Source organism: Phalangium opilio, unplaced genomic scaffold (genome assembly GCF_054372755.1).
Source record: "Phalangium opilio isolate 3A_F unplaced genomic scaffold, DU_Popi_V2 ptg000060l_1, whole genome shotgun sequence".
Lineage (NCBI taxonomy): Eukaryota > Metazoa > Arthropoda > Arachnida > Opiliones > Phalangiidae > Phalangium > Phalangium opilio.
The window spans coordinates 5829137-5855138 of NW_028324177.1; the positions used below are offsets into that span (position 1 = coordinate 5829137).

The window sequence follows — 26002 nt, forward strand, 5'->3', positions numbered from 1 at the left end:
CGATCCCGCGCCCTCAAAGGAGGACTAGAATACACCGATTCACATCGTCAACGATTAAGCAAAGCCCCTTGAGTCTAGCGCCTAAGACCGCTCGGCAATCCTGACGTGGTGTTATGCAATTTGGACGTTTTAAAATTACATCTCACCCAGTTATTTTCATAAAAAATAACGTGGCAGAAGTGGGATTCGAACCCACGCCCTCATACGAGGACCAGAATACACAGATTCACATCGTGAACCAATGAAACTAACAACCCTTGAGTCTGTCGCCTTAGACCACTCGGGCAACCTGACGTGCTTTTGTGTAATTTGGACGTTTTAAAATTACAACTCATCCAGTTATTTTCGAACCCACGCCCTCATACGAGGACCAGAATACACAGATTCACATCGTGAACGAAGGAAGCTAAGCCCCTTGAGTCTGGCGTCTTAGACCGCTCGGCCATCCTGACGTGCTTTTGTGTAATTTGGACGTTTTAAAATTACATCTCATCCAGTTATTTTCAAAAAAATATCTTGTCAGAAGTGGGATTCGACCCCACGCCCTCATACGAGGACCAGAATACACAGATTCACATCGTGAACGAAGGAAGCTAAGCCCCTTGAGTCTGGCGCCTTAGACCGCTCGGCCATCCTGACGTGGTTTTGTGTGATTTGGACGTTTTAAAATTACATCTCCTCCAGTTATTTTCATAAAAAATATCGTGTCAGAAGTGGGATTCGAACCCTCGCCCTCATACACAGATTCACATCGTGAACCAATGAAGCTAACCCCTTGAGTCTGGCGCCTTAGACCGCTCGGCCAACCTGACGTGGTTTTCAGTAATCTGGACGTTTTAAAATTACATCGCATCCAGTTATTTTCATAAAAAATATCGTGTTCGAAGTGATATTCGATCCCGCGCCCTCAAAGGAGGACTAGAATACACCGATTCACATCGTCAACGATTAAGCAAAGCCCCTTGAGTCTAGCGCCTAAGACCGCTCGGCAATCCTGACGTGGTGTTATGCAATTTGGACGTTTTAAAATTACATCTCACCCAGTTATTTTCATAAAATATAACGTGGCAGAAGTGGGATTCGAACCCACGCCCTCATACGAGGACCAGAATACACAGATTCACATCGTGAACCAATGAAACTAACAACCCTTGAGTCTGTCGCCTTAGACCACTCGGGCAACCTGACGTGCTTTTGTGTAATTTGGACGTTTGAAAATTACATCTCATCCAGTTATTTTCGAACCCACGCCCTCATACGAGGACCAGAATACACAGATTCACATCGTGAACGAAGGAAGCTAAGCCCCTTGAGTCTGGCGCCTTAGACCGCTCGGCCATCCTGACGTGGTTTTGTGTAATTTGGACGTTTTAAAATTACATCTCATCCAGTTATTTTCCAAAATAATATCGTGTCAGAAGTGGGATTCGAACCCACGCCCTCATACGAGGACCAGAATACACAGATTCACACCGTGAACGAAGGAAGCTAAGCCCCTTGAGTCTGGCGCCTTAGACCGCTCGGCCATCCTGACGTGGTTTTCTGTAATTTGGACGATTTAAAATTACATCTCATCCAGTTATTTTTTAAAAAAATATCGTGTTAGAAGTGGGATTCGAACCCACGCCCTCATTCAAGGACCAGAATAAACAGATTCACATCGTGAACGAAGGAAGCTAAGCCCCTTGAGTCTGGCGCCTTAGACCGCTCGGCCATCCTGACGTGCTTTTGTGTAATTTGGACGTTTTAAAATTACATCTCATCCAGTTATTTTTTAAAAAAATATCGTGTTAGAAGTGGGATTCGAACCCACGCCCTCATTCAAGGACCAGAATAAACAGATTCACATCGTGAACGAAGGAAGCTAAGCCCCTTGAGTCTGGCGCCTTAGACCGCTCGGCCATCCTGACGTGGTTTTGTGTAATTTGGACGTTTTAAAATTACATCTCATCCAGTTATTTTCCAAAAAAATATCGTGTCAGAAGTGGGATTCGAACCCACGCCCTCAAACGAGGACCAGAATACACAGATTCACACCGTGAACGAAGGAGGCTAAGCCCCTTGAGTCTGGCGCCTTAGACCGCTCGGCCATCCTGACGTGGTTTTCTTTAATTTGGACGATTTAAAATTACATCTCATCCAGTTATTTTTTAAAAACATATCGTGTTAGAAGTGGGATTCGACCCCACGCCCTCATTCAAGGACCAGAATAAACAGATTCACATCGTGAACGAAGGAAGCTAAGCCCCTTGAGTCTGGCGCCTTAGACCGCTCGGCCATCCTGACGTGGTTTTGTGTAATTTGGACGTTTTAAAATTACATCTCATCCAGTTATTTTCCTAAAAAATATCGTGGCAGTAGAGGGACTCGAACCCACGCTCTCATACGAGGACCAGAATACACAGATTCACTTCGTGAACGAAGGAAGCTAAGCCTGTTCAGTCTGGCGCCTTAGACTGCTCGACCAACCTGACGCGGTTTTGTGTAATTTGGACGTTTTAAAATTACATCTCATCCAGTTATTTTCATAAAAAATATCGTGTCAGAAGTGGGATTCGAACCCACGCCCTTATACGAGGACCAGAATACACTGATTCACATCGTGAACCAATGAAACTAACAACCCTTGAGTCTGTCGCCTTAGACCGCTCGGCCATCCTGACGTGCTTTTGTGTAATTTGGACGTTTAAAAATTACATCTCATCCAGTTATTTTCAAAAAAATATCTTGTCAGAAGTGGGATTCGAACCCACGCCCTCATACGACGACCAGAATACACAGATTCACATCGTGAACGAAGGAAGCTAAGCCCCTTGAGTCTGGCGCCTTAGACCGCTCGGCCATCCTGACGAGGTTTTCTGTAATTTGGACGTTTTAAAATTACATCTCATCCAGTTATTTTAAAAAAAAATATCGTGTCAGAAGTGGGACTCGAACCCACGTCCTCATTCAAGGACCAGAATAAACAGATTCACATCGTGAACGAAGGAAGCTAAGCCCCTTGAGTCTGGCGCCTTATACCGCTCGGCCATCCTGACGTGGTTTTGTGTAATTTGGACGTTTTAAAATTACATCTCATCCAGTTATTTTCATAAAAAATATCGTGTCAGAAGTGGGATTCCAACCCACGCCCTTATACGAGGACCAGAATACACAGATTCACATCGTGAACCAATGAAACTAACAACCCTTGAGTCTGTCGCCTTAGACCGCTCGGCCATCCTAACGTGCTTTTGTGTAATTTGGACGTTTAAAAATTACATCTCATCCAGTTATTTTCAAAAAAATATCGTGTCAGAAGTGGGATTCGAACCCACGCCCTCATTCAAGGACCAGAATAAACAGATTCACATCGTGAACGAAGGAAGCTAAGCCCCTTGAGTCTGGCGCCTTAGACCGCTCGGCCATCCTGACGTGGTTTTCTGTAATTTGGACGATTTAAAATTACATCTCATCCAGTTATTTTCCAAAAAAATATCGTGTCAGAAGTGGGATTCGAACCCACGCCCTCATACGAGGACCAGAATACACAGATTCACATCGTGAACGAAGGAAGCTAAGCCCCTTGAGTCTGGCGCCTTAGACCGCTCGGCCATCCTGACGTGGTTTTCTGTAATTTGGACGATTTAAAATTACATCTCATCCAGTTATTTTCAAAAAAAAATATCGTGTCAGAAGTGGGATTCGAACCCACGCCCTCATACGAGGACCAGAATACACAGATTCACCTCTTGAACGAAGAAAGCTAAGCCCCTTGAGTCTGGCGCCTTAGACCGCTCGGCCATCCTGACGTGGTTTTGTGTAATTTGGACGTTTTAAAATTACATCTCATCCAGTTATTTTCATAAAAAATAACGTGTTCGAAGTGATATTCGATCCCGCGCCCTCAAAGGAGGACCAGATTACACAGATTTACATCGTGAACGAAGGAAGCTAAGCCCCTTGAGTCTGGCGCCTTAGACCGCTCGGCCATCCTGACGTGGTTTTGTGTAATTTGGACGTTTTAAAATTACATCTCATCCAGTTATTTTCATAAAAAATAACGTGTTCGAAGTGATATTCGATCCCACGCCGTCAAACGAGGAACAGAATACACAGATGTACATCGTAAACCAATGAAACTAACAACCCTTGAGTCTTTCGCTTTTGACCGCTCGGCCATCCTGACGTGGTTGTGTGTAATTTGGACGTTTTAAAATTACATCTCATCCAGTTATTTTCCTAAAAAATATCGTGTCAGAAGTGGGATTCGAACCCACGCCCTCATTCAAGGACCAGAATAAACAGATTCACATCGTGAACGAAGGAAGCTAAGCCCCTTGAGTCTGGCGCCTTAGACCGCTCGGCCATCCTGACGTGGTTTTGTGTAATTTGGACGTTTTAAAATTACATCTCATCCAGTTATTTTCATAAAAAATATCGTGTCAGAAGTGGGATTCCAACCCACGCCCTTATACGAGGACCAGAATACACAGATTCACATAGTCAACCAATGAAACTAACAACCCTTGAGTCTGTCGCCTTAGACCGCTCGGCCATCCTGACGTGCTTTTGTGTAATTTGGACGTTTAAAAATTACATCTCATCCAGTTATTTTCAAAAAAATATCGTGTCAGAAGTGGGATTCGAACCCACGCCCTCATACGAGGACCAGAATACACAGATTCACATCGTGAACGAAGGAAGCTAAGCCCCTTGAGTCTGGCGCCTTAGACCGCTCGGCCATCCTGACGAGGTTTTCTGTAATTTGGACGTTTTAAAATTACATCTCATCCAGTTATTTTAAAAAAAAATATCGTGTCAGAAGTGGGATTCGAACCCACGTCCTCATTCAAGGACCAGAATAAACAGATTCACATCGTGAACGAAGGAAGCTAAGCCCCTTGAGTCTGGCGCCTTAGACCGCTTGGCCATCCTGACGTGGTTTTCTGTAATTTGGACGTTTTAAAATTACATCTCATCCAGTTATTTTAAAAAAATATCGTGTCAGAAGTGGGATTCGAACCCACGCCCTCATTCAAGGACCAGAATAAACAGATTCACATCGTGAACGAAGGAAGCTAAGCCCCTTGAGTCTGGCGCCTTAGACCGCTCGGCCATCCTGACGTATTTTTCTGTAATTTGGACGATTTAAAATTACATCTCATCCAGATATTTTCCAAAAAAATATCGTGTCAGAAGTGGGATTCGAACCCTCGCCCTCATACGAGGACCAGAATACACAGATTCACGTCGTGAACGAAGGAAGCTAAGCCCCTTGAGTCTGGCGCCTTAGACCGCTCGGCTATCCTGACGTGGTTTTCTGTAATTTGGACGATTTAAAATTACATCTCATCCAGTTATTTTCAAAAAAAATATCGTGTCAGAAGTGGGATTCGAACCCACGCCCTCATACGAGGACTAGAATACACAGATTCACATCGTGAACGAAGGAAGCTAAGCCCCTTGAGTCTGGCGCCTTAGACCTCTTGGTCATTCTGACGTTGTTTTCTGTAATATGGACGTTTTAAAATTACATCTCATCCAGTTATTTTCATAAAAAATATCGTGTTCGAAGTGATATTCGATCCCGCGCCCTCAAAGGAGGACTAGAATACACTGATTCACATCGTGAACGATGAAAGCTAAGCCCCTTGAGTCTGGCGCCTTAGACCGCTCGGCCATCCTGACGTGGTTTTGTGTAATTTGGACGTTTTAAAATTACATCTCATCCAGTTATTTTCATATAAAATAACGTGTTCGAAGTGATATTCGATCCCGCGCCCTCAAAGGAGGACCAGATTACACAGATTTACATCGTGAACGAAGGAAGCTAAGCCCCTTGAGTCTGGCGCCTTAGACCGATCGGCCATCCTGACGTGGTTTTGTGTAATTTGGACGTTTTAAAATTACATCTCATCCAGTTATTTTCATAAAAAATAACGTGTTCGAAGTGATATTCGATCCCGCGCCCTCAAAGGAGGACCAGATTACACAGATTTACATCGTGAACGAAGGAAGCTAAGCCCCTTGAGTCTGGCGCCTTAGACCGATCGGCCATCCTGACGTGGTTTTGTGTAATTTGGACGTTTTAAAATTACATCTCATCCAGTTATTTTCATAAAAAATATCGTGTTCGAAGTGATATTCGATCCCGCGCCCCCAAAGGAGGACTAGAATACACTGATTCACATCGTTAACGATGAAGCAAAGCCCCTTGAGTCTAGCGCCTAAGACCGCTCGGCCATCCTGACGTGGTCTTATGTAATTTGGACGTTTAAAATTACATCTCCTCCAGTTATTGTCATAAAACATATCGTGCCAGAAGTGGGATTCGAACCCACGCCGTCAAACGAGGAACAGAATACACAGATGTACATCGTAAACCAATGAAACTAACAACCCTTGAGTCTGTCGCTTTTGACCGCTCGGCCATCCAGACGTGGTTGTGTGTAATTTGGACGTTTTAAAATTACATCTCATCCAGTTATTTTCAAAAAAATATCGTGTCAGAAGTGGGATTCGAACCCACGCCCTCATTCAAGGACCAGAATAAACAGGTTCACATCGTGAACGAAGGAAGCTAAGCCCCTTGAGTCTGGCGCCTTAGACCGCTCGGCCATCCTGACGTGGTTAAGTGTAATTTGGACGTTTCAAAATTACATCTCATCCAGTTATTTTCATAAAAAATATCGTGTCAGAAGTGGGATTCGAACCCACGCCCTCATTCAAGGACCAGAATAAACAGATTCACATCGTGAACGAAGGAAGCTAAGCCCCTTGAGTCTGGCGCCTTAGACCGCTCGGCCATCCTGACGTGGTTTTGTGTAATTTGGACGTTTTAAAATTACATCTCATCCAGTTATTTTCATAAAAAATATCGTGTCAGAAGTGGGATTCCAACCCACGCCCTTATACGAGGACCAGAATACACAGATTCACATCGTCAACCAATGAAACTAACAACCCTTGAGTCTGTCGCCTTAGACCGCTCGGCCATCCTGACGTGCTTTTGTGTAATTTGGACGTTTAAAAATTACATCTCATCCAGTTATTTTCAAAAAAATATCGTGTCAGAAGTGGGATTCGAACCCACGCCCTCATACGAGGACCAGAATACATAGATTCACATCGTGAACGAAGGAAGCTAAGCCCCTTGAGTCTGGCGCCTTAGACCGCTCGGCCATCCTGACGAGGTTTTCTGTAATTTGGACGTTTTAAAATTACATCTCATCCAGTTATTTAAAAAAAAAATATCGTGTCAGAAGTGGGATTCGAACCCACGTCCTCATTCAAGGACCAGAATAAACAGATTCACATCGTGAACGAAGGAAGCTAAGCCCCTTGAGTCTGGCGCCTTAGACCGCTTGGCCATCCTGACGTGGTTTTCTGTAATTTGGACGTTTTAAAATTACATCTCATCCAGTTATTTTAAAAAAATATCGTGTCAGAAGTGGGATTCGAACCCACGCCCTCATTCAAGGACCAGAATAAACAGATTCACATCGTGAACGAAGGAAGCTCAGCCCCTTGAGTCTGGCGCCTTAGACCGCTCGGCCATCCTGACGTGGTTTTCTGTAATTTGGACGATTTAAAATTACATCTCATCCAGATATTTTCCAAAAAAATATCGTGTCAGAAGTGGGATTCGAACCCACGCCCTCATACGAGGACCAGAATACACAGATTCACATCGTGAACGAAGGAAGCTAAGCCCCTTGAGTCTGGCGCCTTAGACCGCTGGGCCATCCTGACGTGGTGTTATGCAATTTGGACGTTTTAAAATTACATCTCATCCAGTTATTTTCATAAAAAATATCGTGTCAGAAGTGGGATTCGAACCCACACCCTCATACGAGGACCACAATTCACAGATTCACATCGTGAACGAAGGAAGCTAAGCCCCTTGCGTCTCTCGCCTTAGACCGCTCGGCCATCCTGACGCGGCTTTATGTAATTTGGACGTTTAAAATTACATCTCCTCCACCTATTTTCATAAAACATATCGTGTCAGAAGTGGGATTCGAACCCACGCCCTCAAACGAGGACCAGAATACACAGATATACATCGTGAACCAATGAAACTAACAACCCTTGAGTCTGTCGCCTTAGACCGCTCGGCCATCCTGACGTGCTTTTGTGTAATTTGGACGTTTTAAAATAACATCTCATCCAGTTATTTTCATAAAAAATATCGTGTTAGAAGTGGGATTCGAACCCACGCCCTTATGTGAAATGAGGGCGTGGGTTCGAATCCCACTTCTGACACGATATTTTTTATGAAAATAAATGGATGAGATGTTATTTTAAAACGTCCAAATTACACAAAAGCACGTCAGGATGGCCGAGCGGTCTAAAGCGCCAGACTCAAGGGGCTTAGCTTCCTTCGTTCACGAAGTGAATCCGTGTATTCTGGTCCTCTTGTGAGGGCGTGGGTTCGAATCCCACTTCTGACACGATTTTTTTTATGAAAATAACTGGATGAGATGTAATTTTAAAACGTCCAAATTGCATAACACCACGTCAGGATGGCCGAGCAGTTTTAGGCGACAGACTCAAGGGGCTTAGCTTCCTTCGTTCACGATGTGAATCTGTGTATTCCGGTCCTTGTATGAGGGCGTGGGTTCGAATCTTACTTCTGACACGCTATGTTTTATGAAAATAACTGGAGGAGATGTAATTTTAAACGTCCAAATTACATAAAACCACGTCAGGATGGCCGAGCGGTCTAAGGCGACAGACTCAAGGGTTGTTAGTTTCATTGGTTTACGATGTATATCTGTGTATTCTGGTCCTCGTATGAGGGCGTGGGTTCGAATCGCAATTCTGACACGATATTCTTTATGAAAATAACTGGATGAGATGTAATTTTAAAACGTCCAAATTACACAAAACCGCTTCAGGATGGCCGAGCGGTCTAAGGCGCCAGACTGAACGGGCTTAGCTTCCTTCGTTCACGATGTGAATCTGTGTATTCTGGTCCTCGTATGAGGGCGTGGGTTCGAATCCCACTTCTGACACGATATTTTTTATGAAAATAACTGGATGAGATGTAATTTTAAAACGTCCAAACTACACAAAACCGCTTCAGGATGGCCGAGCGGTCTAGGGCACCAGACTGAACGGGCTTAGCTTCCTTCGTTCACGATGTGAATCTGTTTATTCCGGTCCTTGTTTGAGGGCGTGGATTCGAATCCCACTCCTGATACGAAGTTTTGATGAAAGTAACTGGATGAAATGAAATTTTAAAACGTCCAAATTACACAATACCACGCCAGGATGGCCGAGCGTTCTAAGGCGCCAGACTCAAGGGGTTTAGCTTCCTTCGTTCACGATGTGAATATGTGTATTCTGGTCCTCGTTTGAGGGCGTGGGTTCGAATCCCACTTCTGACACGATATATTTTATGAAAATAACTGGATGAGATGTAATTTTAAAACGTGCAAATTGCATAACACCACGTCAGGATGGCCGAGCGGTCTTAGGCGCTAGACTCAAGGGGCTTTGCTTCATCGTTCACGATGTGGATCAGTGCATCCTAGTCCTCCTTGGAGGGCGCGGGATCGAATATAACTTCGAACACGATATTTTTTATGAAAATAACTGGATGAGATGTAATTTTAAAACGTCCAAATTGCATAACACCACGTCAGGATGGCCGAGCGGTCTTAGGCGCTAGACTCAAGGGGCTTTGCTTCATCGTTCACGATGTGGATCAGTGTATCCTAGTCCTCCTTGGAGGGCGCGGGATCGAAAATATCTTCGAACACGATATTTTTTATGAAAATAACTGGATGAGATGTAATTTTAAAACGTCCAAATTACGCAAAACCACGTCAGGATGGCCGAGCGTTCTAAGGCGCCAGACTCAAGGGGTTAAGCTTCCTTCGTTCACGATGTGGATCTGTGTATTCTGGTCCTCGTATGAGGGCGTGGGTTCGAATCCTACTTCTGTCACGATATTTTTATGAAAATAACTGCATGAGATGTAATTTTAAAACGTCCAAATTACACAAAACCATGTCAGGATGGCCGAGCGGTCTAAGGCGCCAGACTCAAGGGGCTTAGCTTCCTTCGTTCACGAAGTGAATCCGTGTATTCTGGTCCTCTTGTGAGGGCGTGGGTTCGAATCCCACTTCTGACACGATTTTTTTTATGAAAATAACTGGATGAGATGTAATTTTAAAACGTCCAAATTGCATAACACCACGTCAGGATGGCCGAGCAGTTTTAGGCGACAGACTCAAGGGGCTTAGCTTCCTTCGTTCACGATGTGAATCTGTGTATTCCGGTCCTTGTATGAGGGCGTGGGTTCGAATCTTACTTCTGACACGCTATGTTTTATGAAAATAACTGGAGGAGATGTAATTTTAAACGTCCAAATTACATAAAACCACGTCAGGATGGCCGAGCGGTCTAAGGCGACAGACTCAAGGGTTGTTAGTTTCATTGGTTTACGATGTATATCTGTGTATTCTGGTCCTCGTATGAGGGCGTGGGTTCGAATCGCAATTCTGACACGATATTCTTTATGAAAATAACTGGATGAGATGTAATTTTAAAACGTCCAAATTACACAAAACCGCTTCAGGATGGCCGAGCGGTCTAAGGCGCCAGACTGAACGGGCTTAGCTTCCTTCGTTCACGATGTGAATCTGTGTATTCTGGTCCTCGTATGAGGGCGTGGGTTCGAATCCCACTTCTGACACGATATTTTTTATGAAAATAACTGGATGAGATGTAATTTTAAAACGTCCAAACTACACAAAACCGCTTCAGGATGGCCGAGCGGTCTAGGGCACCAGACTGAACGGGCTTAGCTTCCTTCGTTCACGATGTGAATCTGTTTATTCCGGTCCTTGTTTGAGGGCGTGGATTCGAATCCCACTCCTGATACGAAGTTTTGATGAAAGTAACTGGATGAAATGAAATTTTAAAACGTCCAAATTACACAATACCACGCCAGGATGGCCGAGCGTTCTAAGGCGCCAGACTCAAGGGGTTTAGCTTCCTTCGTTCACGATGTGAATATGTGTATTCTGGTCCTCGTTTGAGGGCGTGGGTTCGAATCCCACTTCTGACACGATATATTTTATGAAAATAACTGGATGAGATGTAATTTTAAAACGTGCAAATTGCATAACACCACGTCAGGATGGCCGAGCGGTCTTAGGCGCTAGACTCAAGGGGCTTTGCTTCATCGTTCACGATGTGGATCAGTGCATCCTAGTCCTCCTTGGAGGGCGCGGGATCGAATATAACTTCGAACACGATATTTTTTATGAAAATAACTGGATGAGATGTAATTTTAAAACGTCCAAATTGCATAACACCACGTCAGGATGGCCGAGCGGTCTTAGGCGCTAGACTCAAGGGGCTTTGCTTCATCGTTCACGATGTGGATCAGTGTATCCTAGTCCTCCTTGGAGGGCGCGGGATCGAAAATATCTTCGAACACGATATTTTTTATGAAAATAACTGGATGAGATGTAATTTTAAAACGTCCAAATTACGCAAAACCACGTCAGGATGGCCGAGCGTTCTAAGGCGCCAGACTCAAGGGGTTAAGCTTCCTTCGTTCACGATGTGAATCTGTGTATTCAGGTCCTCGTATGATGGCATGGGTTCGAAACCCACTTCTGACACGATAATTTTATGATAATAACTGGATGAAATGTAATTTTAAAACGTCCAAATTGCGTAACACCACGTCAGGATGGCCGAGCGGTCTTAGGCGCTAGACTCGAGGGGCTTTGCTTCATCGTTCACGATGTGGATCTGTGTATTCTGGTCCTCGTATGAGGGCGTGGGTTCGAATCCTACTTCTGTCACGATATTTTTTATGAAAATAACTGCATGAGATGTAATTTTAAAACGTCCAAATTACACAAAACCATGTCAGGATGGCCGAGCGGTCTAAGGCGCCAGACTCAAGGGGCTTAGCTTCCTTCGTTCACGATGTGAATCTGTGTATTCTGGTCCTCGTATGAGGGCGTGGGTTCGAATCTTACTTCTGACACGATATGTTTTATGAAAATAACTGGAGAAGATGTAATTTTAAACGTCCAAATTACATAAAACCACGTCAGGATGGCCGAGCAGTTTTAGGCGCTAGACTCAAGGGGCTTTGCTTCCTCGTTCACGATGTGAATCAGTGTATTCTAGTCCTCCTTTGAGGGCGCGGGATCGAATACCACTTCGAACACGATATTTTTATGAAAATAACTGGATGAGATGTAATTTTAAAACGTCCAAATTACAGAAAACCACGTCAGGATGGCCGAGCGGTCTAAGGCGCCAGACTCAAGGGGCATAGCTTCCTTCGTTCACGATGTGAATCTGTGTATTCTGGTCCTCGTATGAGGGCGTGGGTTCGAATCTTACTTCTGACACGATATGTTTTATGAAAATAACTGGAGGAGATGTAATTTTAAACGTCCAAATTACATAAAACCACGTCAGGATGGCCGAGCGGTCTAAGGCGACAGACTCAAGGGTTGTTAGTTTCATTGGTTTACGATGTATATCTGTGTATTCTGGTCCTCGTATGAGGGCGTGGGTTCGAATCGCAATTCTGACACGATATTCTTTATGAAAATAACTGGATGAGATGTAATTTTAAAACGTCCAAATTACACAAAACCGCTTCAGGATGGCCGAGCGGTCTAAGGCGCCAGACTGAACGGGCTTAGCTTTCTTCGTTCACGATGTGAATCTGTTTATTCTGGTCCTTGTATGAGGGCGTGGATTCGAATCCCACTCCTGACACGAAATTTTGATGAAAGTAACTGGATGAGATGTAATTTTAAAACGTCCAAATTACACAATACCACGCCAGGATGGCCGAGCGTTCTAAGGCACCAGACTCAAGGGGTTTAGCTTCCTTCGTTCACGATGTGGATCTGTGTATTCTGGTCCTCGTATGAGGGCGTGGGTTCGAATCCCACTTCTGACACGATATTTTGTATGAAAATAAATGGATGAGATGTACTTTTATAACGTCCAAATTACACAAAACCGCGTCAGGATGGCCGAGCGGTCTAAGGCGCCAGACTCAAGGGGCTTAGCTTCCTTCGTTCACGATGTGAATCTGTGTATTCTGGTCCTCGTATGAGGGCGTGGGTTCGAATCCCACTTCTGACACGATATATTTTATGAAAATAACTGGATGAGATGTAATTTTAAAACGTCCAAATTGCATAACACCACGTCAGGATGGCCGAGCGGTCTTAGGCGCTAGACTCAAGGGGCTTTGCTTCATCGTTCACGATGTGGATCAGTGCATCCTAGTCCTCCTTGGAGGGCGCGGGATCGAATATAACTTCGAACACGATATTTTTTATGAAAATAACTGGATGAGATGTAATTTTAAAACGTCCAAATTGCATAACACCACGTCAGGATGGCCGAGCGGTCTTAGGCGCTAGACTCAAGGGGCTTTGCTCATCGTTCACGATGTAGATCAGTGTATCCTAGTCCTCCTTGGAGGGCGCGGGATCGAATATAACTTCGAACACGATATTTTTTATGAAAATAACTGGATGAGATGTAATTTTAAAACGTCCAAATTACACAATACCACGTCAGGATGGCCGAGCGTTCTAAGGCGCCAGACTCAAGGGGTTAAGCTTCCTTCGTTCACGATGTGAATCTGTGTATTCAGGTCCTCGTATGATGGCATGGGTTCGAATCCCACTTCTGACACGATAATTTTATGAAAATAACTGGATGAGATGTAATTTTAAAACGTCCAAATTACATAAAATCGCGTCAGGATGGTCGAGCAGTCTTAGGCGACAGACTCAAGGGGCTTAGCTTCCTTCTTTCACGATGTGAATCTGTGTATTCTGGTCCTCGTATGAGGGTGTGGGTTCGAATCCCACTTCTGCCACGATATTTTTTTAGGAAAATAACTGGATGAGATGTAATTTTAAAACGTCCAAATTACACAAAACCGCGTGAGGATGGTCGAGCAGTCTTAGGCGACAGACTCAAGGGGCTTAGCTTCCTTCGTTCACGATGTGAATCTGTGTATTCAGGTCCTCGTATGAGGGTGTGGGTTCGAATCCCACTTCTGGCACGATATTTTGTATGAAAGTAAATGGATGAGATGTAATTTTAAAACGTCCAAATTACACAAAACCACGTCAGGATGGCCGAGCGGTCTAAGGCGACAGACTCAAAGGGCTTAGCTTCATTCGTTCACGATGTGAATCTGTGAATTCTGGTCCTCGTATGAGGGCGTGGGTTCGAATCCCACTTCTGACACGATATTTTTTATGAAAATAACTGGATGAGATGTAATTTTAAAACGTCCAAATTGCATAACACCATGTCAGGATGGCCGAGCGGTCTTAGGCGCTAGACTCAAGTGGCTTTGCTTCATCGTTCACGATGTGAATCAGTGTGTTCTAGCCCTCCTTTGAGGGCGCGGGATCGAATATCACTTCGAACACGATATTTTTTATGAAAATAACTGGATGAGATGTAATTTTAAAACGTCCAAATTACACAATACCACGTCAGGATGGCCGAGCGTTCTAAGGCGCCAGACTCAAGAGGTTTAGCTTCCTTCGTTCACGATGTGAATCTGTTTATTCTGGTCCTTGTATGAGGGCGTGGGTTCGTATCCCACTTCTGACACGATATGTTTTATGAAAATAACTGGAGGAGATGTAATTTTAAACGCCTAAGAACGCTCGGCCATCCTGACGTGGTGTTATGCAATTTGGACGTTTTAATATTACATATCATCCTGTAATTTTCATCAAAATTTCGTGTCAGAAGTAGGATTCGAACCCACGCCCTCATACAAGGACCAGAATAAACAGATTCACATCGTGAACGAAGGAAGCTAAGCCCGTTCAATCTGGTGCCTTAGACCGCTTGGCCATCCTGACGTGGTTTTATGTAATTTGGACGTTTAAAATTACATCTCATCCATTTATTTTCCTAAAAAATATCGTGTCAGAAGTGGGTTTCGAACCCACGCCCTCATACGACGACCAGAATACACAGATTCACATCGTGAACGAAGGAAGCTAAGCCCGTTCAGTTTGTGGCTTAGACCGCTCGGCCATTCTTACGCCGTTCTGTGTTATTTGGACGTTTTAAAATTACATCTCATCCAGTTATTTTCATAACAAATATCGTGTCAGAAGTGGGATTCGAACCCACGCCCTCATACGAGGACCAGAATACACAGATTCACTTCGTGAACGAAGGAAGCTAAGCCCCTTGAGTCTGGCGCCTTAGACCGCTCGGCCATCCTGACGTGGTTTTGTGTAATTTGGACGTTTTAAAATTACATCTCATCCAGTTATTTTCATAAAGAATATCGTGTCAGAAGTGGGATTCGAACCCACGCCCTCATACGATGACCAGAATACACAGATCCACATCGTGAACGATGTAGCAAAGCCCCTTGAGTCTAGCGCCTAAGACCGCTCGGCCATCCTGACGTGGTGTTATGCAATTTGGACGTTTTAAAATTACATCTCATCCAGTTATTTTCATAAAAAATATCGTGTTCGAAGTGATATTCGATCCCGCGCGATCAAAGTAGGGCTAGAATACACTGATTCACATCGTGAACGATGAAGCAAAGCCCCTTGAGTCTAGCGCCTAAGACCGCTCGGCCATCCTGACGTGGTGTTATGCAATTTGGACGTTTTAAAATTACATCTCATACATTTATTTTCCAAAAAAATTTCGTGTCAGAAGTGGGTTTCGAACCCACGCCCTCATACGAGGACCAGAATACACAGATTCACTTCGTGAACGAAGGAAGCTAAGCCCCTTGAGTCTGGCGCCTTAGACCGCTCGGCCATCCTGACGTGGTGTTATGCAATTTGGACGTTTTAAAATTACATATCATCCAGTTATTTTCATAAAAAATATCGTGTCAGAAGTGGGATTCAAACCCACGCCCTCATACAAGGACCAGAATAAACAGATTCACATCGTGAACGAAGGAAGCTAAGCCCGTTCAGTCTGGTGCCTTAGACCGCTCGGTCACCCTGACGCGGTTTTGTGTAGTTTGGACGTTTTAAAATTACATCTCATCCAGTTATTTTCCTAAAAAATATCGTGGCAGGAGTGGGATTCGAACCCACGCCCTCATACGAGGACCAGAATACACAGATTCACATCGTGAACGAAGGAAGCTAAGCCCGTTCAGTTTGTGGCTTAGACCGCTCGGCCATCCTGACGTGGTTTTATGTAATTTGGACGTTTAAAATTACATCTCATCCATTTATTTTCCTAAAAAACATCGTGTCAGAAGTGGGTTTCGAACCCACGCCCTCAAACGACGACCAGAATACACAGATTCACTTCGTAAACGAAGGAAGCTAAGCCCCTTGAGTCTGGCGCCTTCGACCGCTCGGCCATCCTGACGTGGTATTGTGTAATTTGGACGTTTTAAAATTACATCTCATACATTTATTTTCCAAAAAAATATCGTTTCAGAAGTGGGTTTCGAACCCACGCCCTCATACGAGGACCAGAGTACACAGATTCACTTCGTGAAAGAAGGAAGCTAAGCCCCTTGAGTCTCGCGCCTTAGACCGCTCGGCCATCCTGACGTGGTTTTGTGTAATTTGGACGTTTTAAAATTACATCTCATCCAGTTATTTTCATAAAAAATATCGTGTCAGAAGTGGGATTCGAACCCACGCCCTCATACGAGGACCAGAATACACAGATTCACTTCGTGAACGAAGGAAGCTAAGCCCCTTGAGTCTGACGCCTTAGACCGCTCGGCCATCCTGACGTGGTTTTGTGTAATTTGGACGTTTTAAAATTACATCTCATCCAGTTATTTTCATAAAGAATATCGTGTCAAAAGTGGGATTCGAACCCACGCCCTCATACGATGACCAGAATACACAGATCCACATCGTGAACGATGTAGCAAAGCCCCTTGAGTCTAGCGCCTAAGACCGCTCGGCCATCCTGACGTGGTGTTATGCAATTTGGACGTTTTAAAATTACATCTCATACAGTTATTTTCATAAAAAATATCGTGTCAGAAGTGGGATTCGAACCCACGCCCTCATACGAGGACCAGAATACACAGATTCACATCGTGAACGAAGGAAGCTAAGCCCCTTGAGTCTCGCGCCTTAGACCGATCTTCCATCCTGACGTGGTTTTGTGTAATTTGGACGTTTTAAAATTACATCTCATCCAGTTATTTTCATAAAAAGTATCGTGTCAGAAGTGGGATTCGAACCCACGCCCTCATACGAGGACCAGAATACACAGATTCACATCGTGAACGAAGGAAGCTAAGCCCCTTGAGTCTGGCGCCTTAGACCGCTCGGCCATCCTGACGTGGTTTTGTGTAATTTGGACGTTTTAAAATTACATCTCATCCAGTTATTTTCATAAAGAATATCGTGTCAGAAGTGGGATTCGAACTCACGCCCTCATACGAGGACCAGAATACACAGATTCACATCGTGAACGAAGGAAGCTAAGCCCGTTCAGTTTGTGGCTTAGACCGCTCGGCCATCCTGACGTGGTTTTATGTAATTTGGACGTTTAAAATTACATCTCATCCATTTATTTTCCTAAAAAACATCGTGTCAGAAGTGGGTTTCGAACCCACGCCCTCATACGACGACCAGAATACACAGATTCACTTCGTAAACGAAGGAAGCTAAGCCCCTTGAGTCTGGCGCCTTAGACCGCTCGGCCATCCTGACGTGGTATTGTGTAATTTGGACGTTTTAAAATTACATCTCATACATTTATTTTCCAAAAAAACATCGTTTCAGAAGTGGGTTTCGAACCCACGCCCTCATACGAGGACCAGAATACTCAGATTCACTTCGTGAAAGAAGAAAGCTAAGCCCCTTGAGTCTCGCGCCTTAGACCGCTCGGCCATCCTGACATGGTTTTGTGTAATTTGGACGTTTTAAAATTACATCTCATCCAGTTATTTTCATAAAGAATATCGTGTCAGAAGTGGGATTCGAACCCACGCCCTCATACGATGACCAGAATACACAGATCCACATCGTGAACGATGTAGCAGAGCCCCTTGAGTCTAGCGCCTAAGACCGCTCGGTCATCCTGACGTGGTGTTATGCAATTTGGACGTTTTAAAATTACATCTCATACAGTTATTTTCATAAAAAATATCGTGTCAGAAGTGGTATTCGAACCCACGCCCTCATACGAGGACCAGAATACACAGATTCACATCGTGAACGAAGGAAGCTAAGCCCCTTGAGTCTAGCGCCTAAGACCGCTCGGCCATCCTGACGTGGTGTTATGCAATTTGGACGTTTTAAAATTACATCTCATACAGTTATTTTCATAAAAAATATCGTGTCAGAAGTGGGATTCGAACCCACGCCCTCATACGAGGACCAGAATACACAGATTCACATCGTGAACGAAGGAAGCTAAGCCCCTTGAGTCTGGCGCCTTAGACCGCTCGGCCATCCTGACGTGGTTTTCTGTAATTTGGACGTTATAAAATTACATCTCATCCAGTTATTTTCATACAAAATATCGTGTCAGAAGTGGGATTCGAACCCACGCCCTCATACAAGGACCAGAATACACAGATTCTTATCATGAACGAAGGAAGCTAAGCCCCTTGAGTCTGGCGCCTTAGACCGCTCGGCCATCCTGACGTGGTTTTGTGTAATTTGGACGTTTTAAAATTACATCTCATCCAGTTATTTTCATAAAGAATATCGTATCAGAAGTGGGATTCGAACCCACGCCCTCATACAAGGACCAGAATACACAGATCCACATCGTGAACGATGAAGCAAAGCCCCTTGAGTCTAGCGCCTAAGACCGCTCGGCCATCCTGACGTTGTGTTATGCAATTTGGACGTTTTAAAATTACATCTCATACAGTTATTTTCATAAAAAATATCGTGTCAGAAGTGGGATTCGAACCCACGCCCTCATACGAGGACCAGAATACACAGATTCACATCGGGAACGATGGAAGCTAAGCCCCTTGAGTCTGGCGCCTTAGACCGCTCGGCCATCCTGACGTGGTTTTTAGTAATTTGGACGTTTTAAAATTACATCTCATCCTTTTATTTTCATACAAAATATCGTGTCAGAAGTGGGATTCGAACCCAAGCCCTCAATTGAGGACCAGAATACACAGATTCACATGGTGGACCAATGAAACTTACAACCCTTGCGTCTCTCGCCTTAGACCGCTCGGCCATCCTGACGTGGTTTTGTGTAATTTGGACGTTTTAAAAATACATCTCATCCAGTTATTTTCATAAAAAATATCGTGTCAGAAGTGGGATTCGAACCCACGCCCTCATACGAGGACCAGAATACACAGATATACATCGTGAACCAATGAAACTAACAACCCTTGAGTCTGTCGCCTTAGACCGCTCGGCCATCCTTACGTGGTGTTATGCAATTTGGACGTTTTAAAATTACATCTCATCCAGTTATTTTCATAAAAAATATCGTGTTAGAAGTGGGATTCGAACCCACGCCATCATACAAGGACCAGAATACACAGATTCATATCGTGAACGAAGGAAGCTAAGCCCCTTGAGTCTGTCGCTTTAGACCGCTCGGCCATCCTAACGTGGTTTTGTGTAATTTGGACGTTTTAAAATTACATCTCATCCATTTATTTTCATACAAAATATCGTGTCAGAAGTTGGATTCGAACCCAAGCCCTCAATTGAGGACCAGAATACCCAGATTCACATCGTGGACCAATAACTTAGAACCCTTGCGTCTCTCGCCTTAGACTGCTCGGCCATCCTGACGTGGTTTTATGTAATTTGGACGTTTAAAGTTACATCTCCTCCACCTATTTTCATAAAACATATCGTGTTAGAAGTGGGATTCGAACCCACGCCCTCAAACGAGGACCAGAATACACAGATATACATCGTGAACCAATGAAACTAACAACCCTTGAGTCTGTCGCCTTAGACCGCTCGGCCATCCTGACGTGCTTTTGTGTAATTTGGACGTTTAAAAATTACATCTCATCCATTTATTTTCATAAAAAATATCGTGTCAGAAGTGGGATTCGAACCCACGCCCTCATACGAGGACCAGAATAAACAGATTCACATCGTGAACCAATGAAATAACAACCCTTGAGTCTGTCGCCTTAGACCTCTCGGCCATCCTGACGTGCTTTTGTGTAATTTGGACGTTTAAAAATTATATCACATCCATTTATTTTCATAAAAAATATCGTGTCGGAAGTGGAATTCGAACCCACGCCCTCATACGAGGACCAGAATACACAGATTCACAACGTGAACGAAGGAAGCTAAGCCCGTTCAGTTTGTGGCTTAGATCGCTCGGCCATCCTGACGTGGTTTTATGTAATTTGGAAGTTTAAAATTACATCTCCTCCAGTTATTTTCAAAAAACATATCGTGTCAGAAGTGAGATTCGAACCCACGCCCTCAAACGAGGACTAGAATACACAGATTCACATCGCGAACGAAGGAAGCTAAGCCCCTTGAGTCTGGCGCCTTAGACCGCTCGGCCATCCTGACGTGGTTTTAAGTAATTTAGACGTTTAAAATTACATCTCCTCCAGTTATTTTCATAAAACATATCGTGTTCGAAGTGATATTCGATCCCGCGCCCTCAAACAAGGACTAGAATTCACAGATTCACATCGTGAACGAAGGAAGTTACACCCATTGAGTCTGGCGCCTTAGAACGCTCGGCCATCCTGACGTGGTATTGTGTAATTTGGACGTTTTAAAATTACATCTCATCCATTTATTTTCATAAAAAATATCGTGTCAGAAGTGGGATTCGAACCCACGCCCTCGTACGAGGACCAGAATACACAGATTCACTTCGTAAACGAAAGAAGCTAAGCCCCTTGAGTCTGGCGCTTTAGACCGCTCGGCCATCCTGACGTAGTTTTGTGTAATTTTGACGTTTTAAAATTACATCTCATCCAGTTATTTTCATAAAGAATATCGTGTCAGAAATGGGATTGGAACCCACGCCCTCATACGAGGACCAGAATACACAGATTCACATCGTGAACGATGAAGCAAAGCCCCCTGAGTCTAGCGCCTAAGACCGCTCGGCCATCCTGACGTGGTGTTATGCAATTTGGACGTTTTAAAATTACATCTCATCCAGTTATTTTCATAAAAAATATCGAGTTAGAAGTGGGATTCGAACCCACGCCCTCATACAAGGACCAGAATACACAGATTCATATCGTGAACGAAGGAAGCTAAGCCCCTTGAGTCTGTCGCTTTAGACCGCTCGGCCATCCTAACGTGGTTTGGTGTAATTTGGACGTTTTAAAATTACATCTCATCCATTTATTTTCATACAAAATATCGTGTCAGAAGTGGGATTCGAACCCAAGCCCTAAATTGAGGACCAGAATACACAGATTCACATCGTGGACCAATAAAACTTAGAACCCTTGCGACTCTCGCCTTAGACCGCTCGTTCATCCTGACGTGGTTTTCTGTAATTTGGACGTTTTAAAATTACATCTCATCCATTTATTTTTATAAAAAATATCGTGTCAGAAGTGGGATTCGAACCCACGCCCTCACACGAGGACCAGAATACACAGATTCACATCGTGCACGAAGAAAGCTAAGCCCCTTGAGCCTGGCGCCTTAGACCGCTCGGCCATCCTGACATGGTTTTCTGTAATTTGGACGTTATAAAACTACATCTCCTCCAGTTATTTTCATAAAAAATATCGTGTCAGAAGTGGGATTCGAACCCACGCCCTCATACGAGGACCAGGATACACAGATTCACATCGTGAACGATGAAGCAAAGCCCCTTGAGTCTAGCGCCTAAGACCGCTCGGCCATCCTGACGCGGTTTTGTGTAATTTGGACGTTTTAAAATCACATCTCATCCTTTATTTTCATCAAAATTTCGTGTCAGAAGTGGGATTCGAACCTACGCCCTCATACAAGGACCCGAATAAACAGATTCACATCGTGAACGAAGGAAGCTAAGCCCCATTAATCTAGCGCCTAAGACCGCGCGGTCATCCTGACGTGGTGTTATGCAATTTGGACGTTTTAAAATTACATCTCATCCAGTTATTTTCATAAAAAATATCGTGTTCGAAGTGATATTCGATCCCGCACCCTCAAAGGAGGACTAGAATACACTGATTCACATCGTGAACGATGAAGCAAAGCCCCTTGGGTCTAGCGCCTAAGACCGCTCGGCCATCCTGACGTGGTGTTATGCAATTTGGGCGTTTTAAAATTACATCTCATCCAGTTATTTTCATCAAAATTTCGTGTCAGAAGTGGGATTCGAGCCCACGCCCTCATATAAGGACCAGAATAATTAGATTCACATCGTGAACGAAGGAAGCTGAGCCCGTTCAGTCTGGTGCCTCAGACCGCTCGGCCATCCTGACGCGGTTTTGTGCAATTTGGACGTTTTCAAATTACATCTCATCCATTTATTTTCATACAAAATGTCGTATCAGAAGTGGAATTCGAACCCACGCCCTCAAACGAGGACCAGAATACACAGGTTCACATCGTGAACCAATGAAACTTAGAACGCTTGCCTCTCTCGCCTTAGACCGCTCGGCCATCCTGACGTGGTTTAACGTAATTTGGACGTTTAAAATTACATATTGTTGAGTATTGTGGGAGGAAATACTGCAGATGTAATAACTAAAATACTGGTATTTATTACTTGGTCAATGAATAGAAGAGTACAATAAAATATAGTTTACATCGCTTCCGAGTTCGCGTTAGACTGCCCCGAGGCTTACAACGTAGATTTCTTTTATACCGTTTCGTTATCAGTGGAATAGGCCAAAAGGTTTTTTATATGTATACAACATACAACACTACCCCCTTTTTAATTTTAAAGTCCCAATCTAGAAACAGGCTTCTTAATGCGATCCGATCTTCTTGGTTGCTGGGCGACTTTCTGCTGAGTGATATTGGAATTGCTAATTGTTGTAGATTGCTGTGGTAGAGCTGCTCCAAGATTGTCTGTGATAGGAGGAACTTCATTAGGTACTTCGGTCACAGAATGGTCGACTTCGGAATTGGCATGAGCATGGGTTTTTGTTGTTCTTCGTTGACATCATGGTTAGCTGTGGGTCTCATCTGGACAGGTGCAAGGCGTCTGTGTTTTCGTATTACGGCTGGTACGTCCACTGTGGTAGTTTCAGGAACTGATGGGTAAACCAATTCATTGGATTGTGGATTGAGTGTCGGATCTGGTCTGGATACGAATCTCGATCGAAGCTGATTGTCGTGTTTTCTCATGATGCGATCAGCAACCTGTACTTCGTACATGTTATTCCCAATGCATCTGGTTACGTGGCCAGGAACCCATTTTGGTCCTCTACTGAAATTGCGAACGTGGACAGGTTTGTTGACTGCATGATGTCGTTCATGGCTCACGGCTTCTGGATACTGTTGTTTCCGATTATTCGATTTAGGATAACATAAATCGATTTCAGTCGTGATGTTATAACCCAGGTGCAATTCTGCAGGTGACTTTCCATTAGATAATGGAGTTCTTCGATACCGCATTAATATTTTGCTGATTCGTTCCTCGAGAGTGCCTACTCTGAATACGTCCAAACCCATTTCAATTATTTCAGTTTCTGAACTTGTTCTTCCCGATAGCTTCTTCAAGGAACCCTTGACGATGCGGACAGTTCTTTCGGCTTGGCCATTCGATTGAGGGTGATATGGTGCTATCTTCAGATGATTAATTCCGTAGCTTTTGATGAAAGATGAGAACTCTGAACTGGTGAAGCATGTAGCGTTATCCGACACAAGAGTATTCATTATTCCAAATCTTGCGATCATCGGTCTTAAGCTTCTGATAACAGTTTCTGTTGATGTGGAATTAACAACTTCACATTCCATCCACTTGGATTTAGCATCTACGACTATGAAAAGCATTTTATTTTCCACGGGTCCCGCAAAGTCCATATGAACTCTCTGCCAAGGACGATCAGGAACTGGCCATGGAATGAACGTCTTGATTGGATCGGACGCTACAGCTTGACATGTTGTACATTCTCGTACGATGTTTTCAATGTCCTTGTCTAGTTTAGGCCACCAAAATGTTGATCGTGCGACAGCCTTCATTTTCACCATTCCTTGATGCGTGTCGTGAAGATTTTGAAGCATGGATTTGCGTAGATTTCCTGGAATGATGATTCTTCTTCCCATCAAGAGTAGATTGCCAACTGTTGTTAGGTCCAAACGTCGTTTGTAGTATGGTTCGAATTCTCCAGTTGTATGTGATGATTTCCATCCATTTCTTAGCTGTTGTAGGACTATCGTTAAGGTGTGGTCATTCTTCATTTCGGCTTCAATTTGCTTTGAAGTGATTGGTTCGGAATCTAGTTGCTGAATGAGTAAGACTGACTCTACTGGTAGTGGAGGTTCTGCTTGTGGTACTTGTATAGGTAGTCGGCTAAGCGCATCAGCATTGGCATGAAGAAGTCCTTTCTTGTATTCGATGGTGTATCGATACGCTGATAGAGTCAAGGCCCATCTTTGAAGCCTTGCTGCAGCCATTTGAGGTATAGGCTTCTTCTCCGATAGCAGATAGATAAGAGGCTGATGGTCTGTCACCAACGTGAATCTTCGTCCAAGCAAGTAGTCCCGGAACTTCGTTACCCCGAAAACAAGAGACAAAGCTTCGCGCTCAAGTTGAGAGTAATTCGTCTCAGCAGGTGCCAATGTTCTGGAAGCAAATGCAATAGGATACTCGTTGTTTTCGACTACGTGGGATATTACTGCTCCAATTCCTCGTGGTGACGCGTCGCATGCCAATCGAATGTCTTTCTTCGGATCGAACTGCGTTAGGAAGTTTGATCTTGCTAGTAGATTCTTGGCATTAGCGAACGCTTGTTTGTGTAGTTCAGTCCATTCCCAGTTAGATGTTTTCTTCATGAGATCGTAGAGAGGAGAAAGTTCTGTGGCTTGGTTCGGAATAAATTTCGAATAGTAATTGAGAAATCCAATGAAGGAGCGCAATTCCTCGAGATTATTTGGTTCCGGCGCATCCATGGTCGCTTTCATTTTACAGGTTTGAGGATGAAGTCCATCTTTGTCCAAATGGTAACCAAGGAAATCCAAGCTTGAACACATGAATTGGCATTTGTCTCCACCAAGCTTCAGTCCGTTTGAGCGCAGCGTAGTTAATAGTTTATCAAGTTTCTCGTTATGGTCTTGACAATCGATGCCTCCCAAGAGAATGTCATTTTGATATGGTGAGACTGATTTGTGATCTGCCAGAAGGATTTCCATATGTTTCTGGAAAATAGCGGAAGCGGAAGAAACACCAAACGGGAGTCTGTTATATTCAAATAGGCCTCTCGATGTGTTAATTACTGTAAGCTTCTTGGATTCATCATCGAGCTGAAGTTGACTGTATGCATCTTTCACGCCGATTCTTGAAAAGACTGTACATCCGGACATCTTCGCAAATATATCTTCCACCTTAGGAAGCGGGTACTTGTCTGCATCTATGATCGTGTTCGTCGTTACGCTAAAGTCACCGCAAATTCTGACCTTTCCATTCGGTTTTCGTACTGGAACTATCGATGCTGCGAAACTTGCGAATGGGATCTGGGTAATTATTCCAGCGTCTTCCATCCTTTTTAGCTCTTCCTCAACTTTATCCTTGAGTGCATATGGTACTGATCTAGCTTTATGAAAAACAGGCTGAATATCAGTTTTCCGGTACAATTGAACCTTGACATCCTTGAGACATCCCAATTGGTCATTGAAGAGTTCTTCGTGTTTATCCAGAATGGCATTACATTCCGGTGTCTGCTTGACATGAGAAACTCTTGATAGTTGAGGCTGGACTCCATTTTGAAGTATCGGCAAACGTGACGATGTCCAAGTTCTTCCACACAGTGTTGGACCTTCACCGCAATAAATGACTAAAGGAAGTACATCTTCTTCATTTTTGAACGTGACTTTAGGATAAATGACTCCAGCTACGTCGACTTCGTGACCAGAGAACGACGTAAGCTTCATGTTGA

At 43.9% G+C, this 26002-nt stretch overlaps 28 non-coding genes across 28 annotated transcripts; 4 read left to right on the forward strand and 24 right to left on the reverse strand.

Moving 5' to 3' along the window:
- Window positions 1–1412: 1412 nt before the first annotated feature.
- TRNAL-CAA (transfer RNA leucine (anticodon CAA)) lies at window positions 1413–1534 on the reverse strand. Its single transcript has 2 exons — window positions 1497–1534; window positions 1413–1458 (listed from the first exon to the last, which is right to left on the reverse strand). It is a non-coding gene; the product is annotated as a tRNA-Leu (tRNA).
- Window positions 1535–1976: 442 nt separating this feature from the next.
- TRNAL-CAA (transfer RNA leucine (anticodon CAA)) lies at window positions 1977–2098 on the reverse strand. The gene is made up of 2 exons: window positions 2061–2098; window positions 1977–2022 (listed from the first exon to the last, which is right to left on the reverse strand). It is a non-coding gene; the product is annotated as a tRNA-Leu (tRNA).
- Window positions 2099–2916: 818 nt separating this feature from the next.
- TRNAL-CAA (transfer RNA leucine (anticodon CAA)) lies at window positions 2917–3038 on the reverse strand. The gene is made up of 2 exons: window positions 3001–3038; window positions 2917–2962 (listed from the first exon to the last, which is right to left on the reverse strand). It is a non-coding gene; the product is annotated as a tRNA-Leu (tRNA).
- Window positions 3039–3292: 254 nt separating this feature from the next.
- On the reverse strand, window positions 3293–3414 carry TRNAL-CAA (transfer RNA leucine (anticodon CAA)). The gene is made up of 2 exons: window positions 3377–3414; window positions 3293–3338 (listed from the first exon to the last, which is right to left on the reverse strand). It is a non-coding gene; the product is annotated as a tRNA-Leu (tRNA).
- Window positions 3415–3480: 66 nt separating this feature from the next.
- TRNAL-CAA (transfer RNA leucine (anticodon CAA)) lies at window positions 3481–3602 on the reverse strand. The gene is made up of 2 exons: window positions 3565–3602; window positions 3481–3526 (listed from the first exon to the last, which is right to left on the reverse strand). It is a non-coding gene; the product is annotated as a tRNA-Leu (tRNA).
- Window positions 3603–3669: 67 nt separating this feature from the next.
- Window positions 3670–3791, reverse strand: TRNAL-CAA (transfer RNA leucine (anticodon CAA)). Its single transcript has 2 exons — window positions 3754–3791; window positions 3670–3715 (listed from the first exon to the last, which is right to left on the reverse strand). It is a non-coding gene; the product is annotated as a tRNA-Leu (tRNA).
- Window positions 3792–4234: 443 nt separating this feature from the next.
- TRNAL-CAA (transfer RNA leucine (anticodon CAA)) lies at window positions 4235–4356 on the reverse strand. The gene is made up of 2 exons: window positions 4319–4356; window positions 4235–4280 (listed from the first exon to the last, which is right to left on the reverse strand). It is a non-coding gene; the product is annotated as a tRNA-Leu (tRNA).
- Window positions 4357–4610: 254 nt separating this feature from the next.
- Window positions 4611–4732, reverse strand: TRNAL-CAA (transfer RNA leucine (anticodon CAA)). The gene is made up of 2 exons: window positions 4695–4732; window positions 4611–4656 (listed from the first exon to the last, which is right to left on the reverse strand). It is a non-coding gene; the product is annotated as a tRNA-Leu (tRNA).
- A 252-nt stretch (window positions 4733–4984) lies between these two features.
- On the reverse strand, window positions 4985–5106 carry TRNAL-CAA (transfer RNA leucine (anticodon CAA)). The gene is made up of 2 exons: window positions 5069–5106; window positions 4985–5030 (listed from the first exon to the last, which is right to left on the reverse strand). It is a non-coding gene; the product is annotated as a tRNA-Leu (tRNA).
- Window positions 5107–6486: 1380 nt separating this feature from the next.
- On the reverse strand, window positions 6487–6608 carry TRNAL-CAA (transfer RNA leucine (anticodon CAA)). The gene is made up of 2 exons: window positions 6571–6608; window positions 6487–6532 (listed from the first exon to the last, which is right to left on the reverse strand). It is a non-coding gene; the product is annotated as a tRNA-Leu (tRNA).
- Window positions 6609–6674: 66 nt separating this feature from the next.
- Window positions 6675–6796, reverse strand: TRNAL-CAA (transfer RNA leucine (anticodon CAA)). Its single transcript has 2 exons — window positions 6759–6796; window positions 6675–6720 (listed from the first exon to the last, which is right to left on the reverse strand). It is a non-coding gene; the product is annotated as a tRNA-Leu (tRNA).
- Window positions 6797–7050: 254 nt separating this feature from the next.
- Window positions 7051–7172, reverse strand: TRNAL-CAA (transfer RNA leucine (anticodon CAA)). The gene is made up of 2 exons: window positions 7135–7172; window positions 7051–7096 (listed from the first exon to the last, which is right to left on the reverse strand). It is a non-coding gene; the product is annotated as a tRNA-Leu (tRNA).
- A 252-nt stretch (window positions 7173–7424) lies between these two features.
- Window positions 7425–7546, reverse strand: TRNAL-CAA (transfer RNA leucine (anticodon CAA)). Its single transcript has 2 exons — window positions 7509–7546; window positions 7425–7470 (listed from the first exon to the last, which is right to left on the reverse strand). It is a non-coding gene; the product is annotated as a tRNA-Leu (tRNA).
- A 66-nt stretch (window positions 7547–7612) lies between these two features.
- TRNAL-CAA (transfer RNA leucine (anticodon CAA)) lies at window positions 7613–7734 on the reverse strand. The gene is made up of 2 exons: window positions 7697–7734; window positions 7613–7658 (listed from the first exon to the last, which is right to left on the reverse strand). It is a non-coding gene; the product is annotated as a tRNA-Leu (tRNA).
- A 253-nt stretch (window positions 7735–7987) lies between these two features.
- Window positions 7988–8110, reverse strand: TRNAL-CAA (transfer RNA leucine (anticodon CAA)). The gene is made up of 2 exons: window positions 8073–8110; window positions 7988–8033 (listed from the first exon to the last, which is right to left on the reverse strand). It is a non-coding gene; the product is annotated as a tRNA-Leu (tRNA).
- Window positions 8111–8313: 203 nt separating this feature from the next.
- On the forward strand, window positions 8314–8435 carry TRNAL-CAA (transfer RNA leucine (anticodon CAA)). The gene is made up of 2 exons: window positions 8314–8351; window positions 8390–8435. It is a non-coding gene; the product is annotated as a tRNA-Leu (tRNA).
- A 1566-nt stretch (window positions 8436–10001) lies between these two features.
- Window positions 10002–10123, forward strand: TRNAL-CAA (transfer RNA leucine (anticodon CAA)). The gene is made up of 2 exons: window positions 10002–10039; window positions 10078–10123. It is a non-coding gene; the product is annotated as a tRNA-Leu (tRNA).
- Window positions 10124–13000: 2877 nt separating this feature from the next.
- TRNAL-CAA (transfer RNA leucine (anticodon CAA)) lies at window positions 13001–13122 on the forward strand. The gene is made up of 2 exons: window positions 13001–13038; window positions 13077–13122. It is a non-coding gene; the product is annotated as a tRNA-Leu (tRNA).
- Window positions 13123–14125: 1003 nt separating this feature from the next.
- On the forward strand, window positions 14126–14247 carry TRNAL-CAA (transfer RNA leucine (anticodon CAA)). Its single transcript has 2 exons — window positions 14126–14163; window positions 14202–14247. It is a non-coding gene; the product is annotated as a tRNA-Leu (tRNA).
- Window positions 14248–15131: 884 nt separating this feature from the next.
- On the reverse strand, window positions 15132–15253 carry TRNAL-CAA (transfer RNA leucine (anticodon CAA)). Its single transcript has 2 exons — window positions 15216–15253; window positions 15132–15177 (listed from the first exon to the last, which is right to left on the reverse strand). It is a non-coding gene; the product is annotated as a tRNA-Leu (tRNA).
- A 440-nt stretch (window positions 15254–15693) lies between these two features.
- TRNAL-CAA (transfer RNA leucine (anticodon CAA)) lies at window positions 15694–15815 on the reverse strand. The gene is made up of 2 exons: window positions 15778–15815; window positions 15694–15739 (listed from the first exon to the last, which is right to left on the reverse strand). It is a non-coding gene; the product is annotated as a tRNA-Leu (tRNA).
- An 816-nt stretch (window positions 15816–16631) lies between these two features.
- TRNAL-CAA (transfer RNA leucine (anticodon CAA)) lies at window positions 16632–16753 on the reverse strand. Its single transcript has 2 exons — window positions 16716–16753; window positions 16632–16677 (listed from the first exon to the last, which is right to left on the reverse strand). It is a non-coding gene; the product is annotated as a tRNA-Leu (tRNA).
- A 441-nt stretch (window positions 16754–17194) lies between these two features.
- TRNAL-CAA (transfer RNA leucine (anticodon CAA)) lies at window positions 17195–17316 on the reverse strand. Its single transcript has 2 exons — window positions 17279–17316; window positions 17195–17240 (listed from the first exon to the last, which is right to left on the reverse strand). It is a non-coding gene; the product is annotated as a tRNA-Leu (tRNA).
- Window positions 17317–18319: 1003 nt separating this feature from the next.
- Window positions 18320–18441, reverse strand: TRNAL-CAA (transfer RNA leucine (anticodon CAA)). The gene is made up of 2 exons: window positions 18404–18441; window positions 18320–18365 (listed from the first exon to the last, which is right to left on the reverse strand). It is a non-coding gene; the product is annotated as a tRNA-Leu (tRNA).
- Window positions 18442–18507: 66 nt separating this feature from the next.
- Window positions 18508–18629, reverse strand: TRNAL-CAA (transfer RNA leucine (anticodon CAA)). Its single transcript has 2 exons — window positions 18592–18629; window positions 18508–18553 (listed from the first exon to the last, which is right to left on the reverse strand). It is a non-coding gene; the product is annotated as a tRNA-Leu (tRNA).
- Window positions 18630–18882: 253 nt separating this feature from the next.
- On the reverse strand, window positions 18883–19004 carry TRNAL-CAA (transfer RNA leucine (anticodon CAA)). The gene is made up of 2 exons: window positions 18967–19004; window positions 18883–18928 (listed from the first exon to the last, which is right to left on the reverse strand). It is a non-coding gene; the product is annotated as a tRNA-Leu (tRNA).
- Window positions 19005–20760: 1756 nt separating this feature from the next.
- TRNAL-CAA (transfer RNA leucine (anticodon CAA)) lies at window positions 20761–20882 on the reverse strand. The gene is made up of 2 exons: window positions 20845–20882; window positions 20761–20806 (listed from the first exon to the last, which is right to left on the reverse strand). It is a non-coding gene; the product is annotated as a tRNA-Leu (tRNA).
- A 630-nt stretch (window positions 20883–21512) lies between these two features.
- Window positions 21513–21634, reverse strand: TRNAL-CAA (transfer RNA leucine (anticodon CAA)). Its single transcript has 2 exons — window positions 21597–21634; window positions 21513–21558 (listed from the first exon to the last, which is right to left on the reverse strand). It is a non-coding gene; the product is annotated as a tRNA-Leu (tRNA).
- Window positions 21635–26002: the final 4368 nt, after the last annotated feature.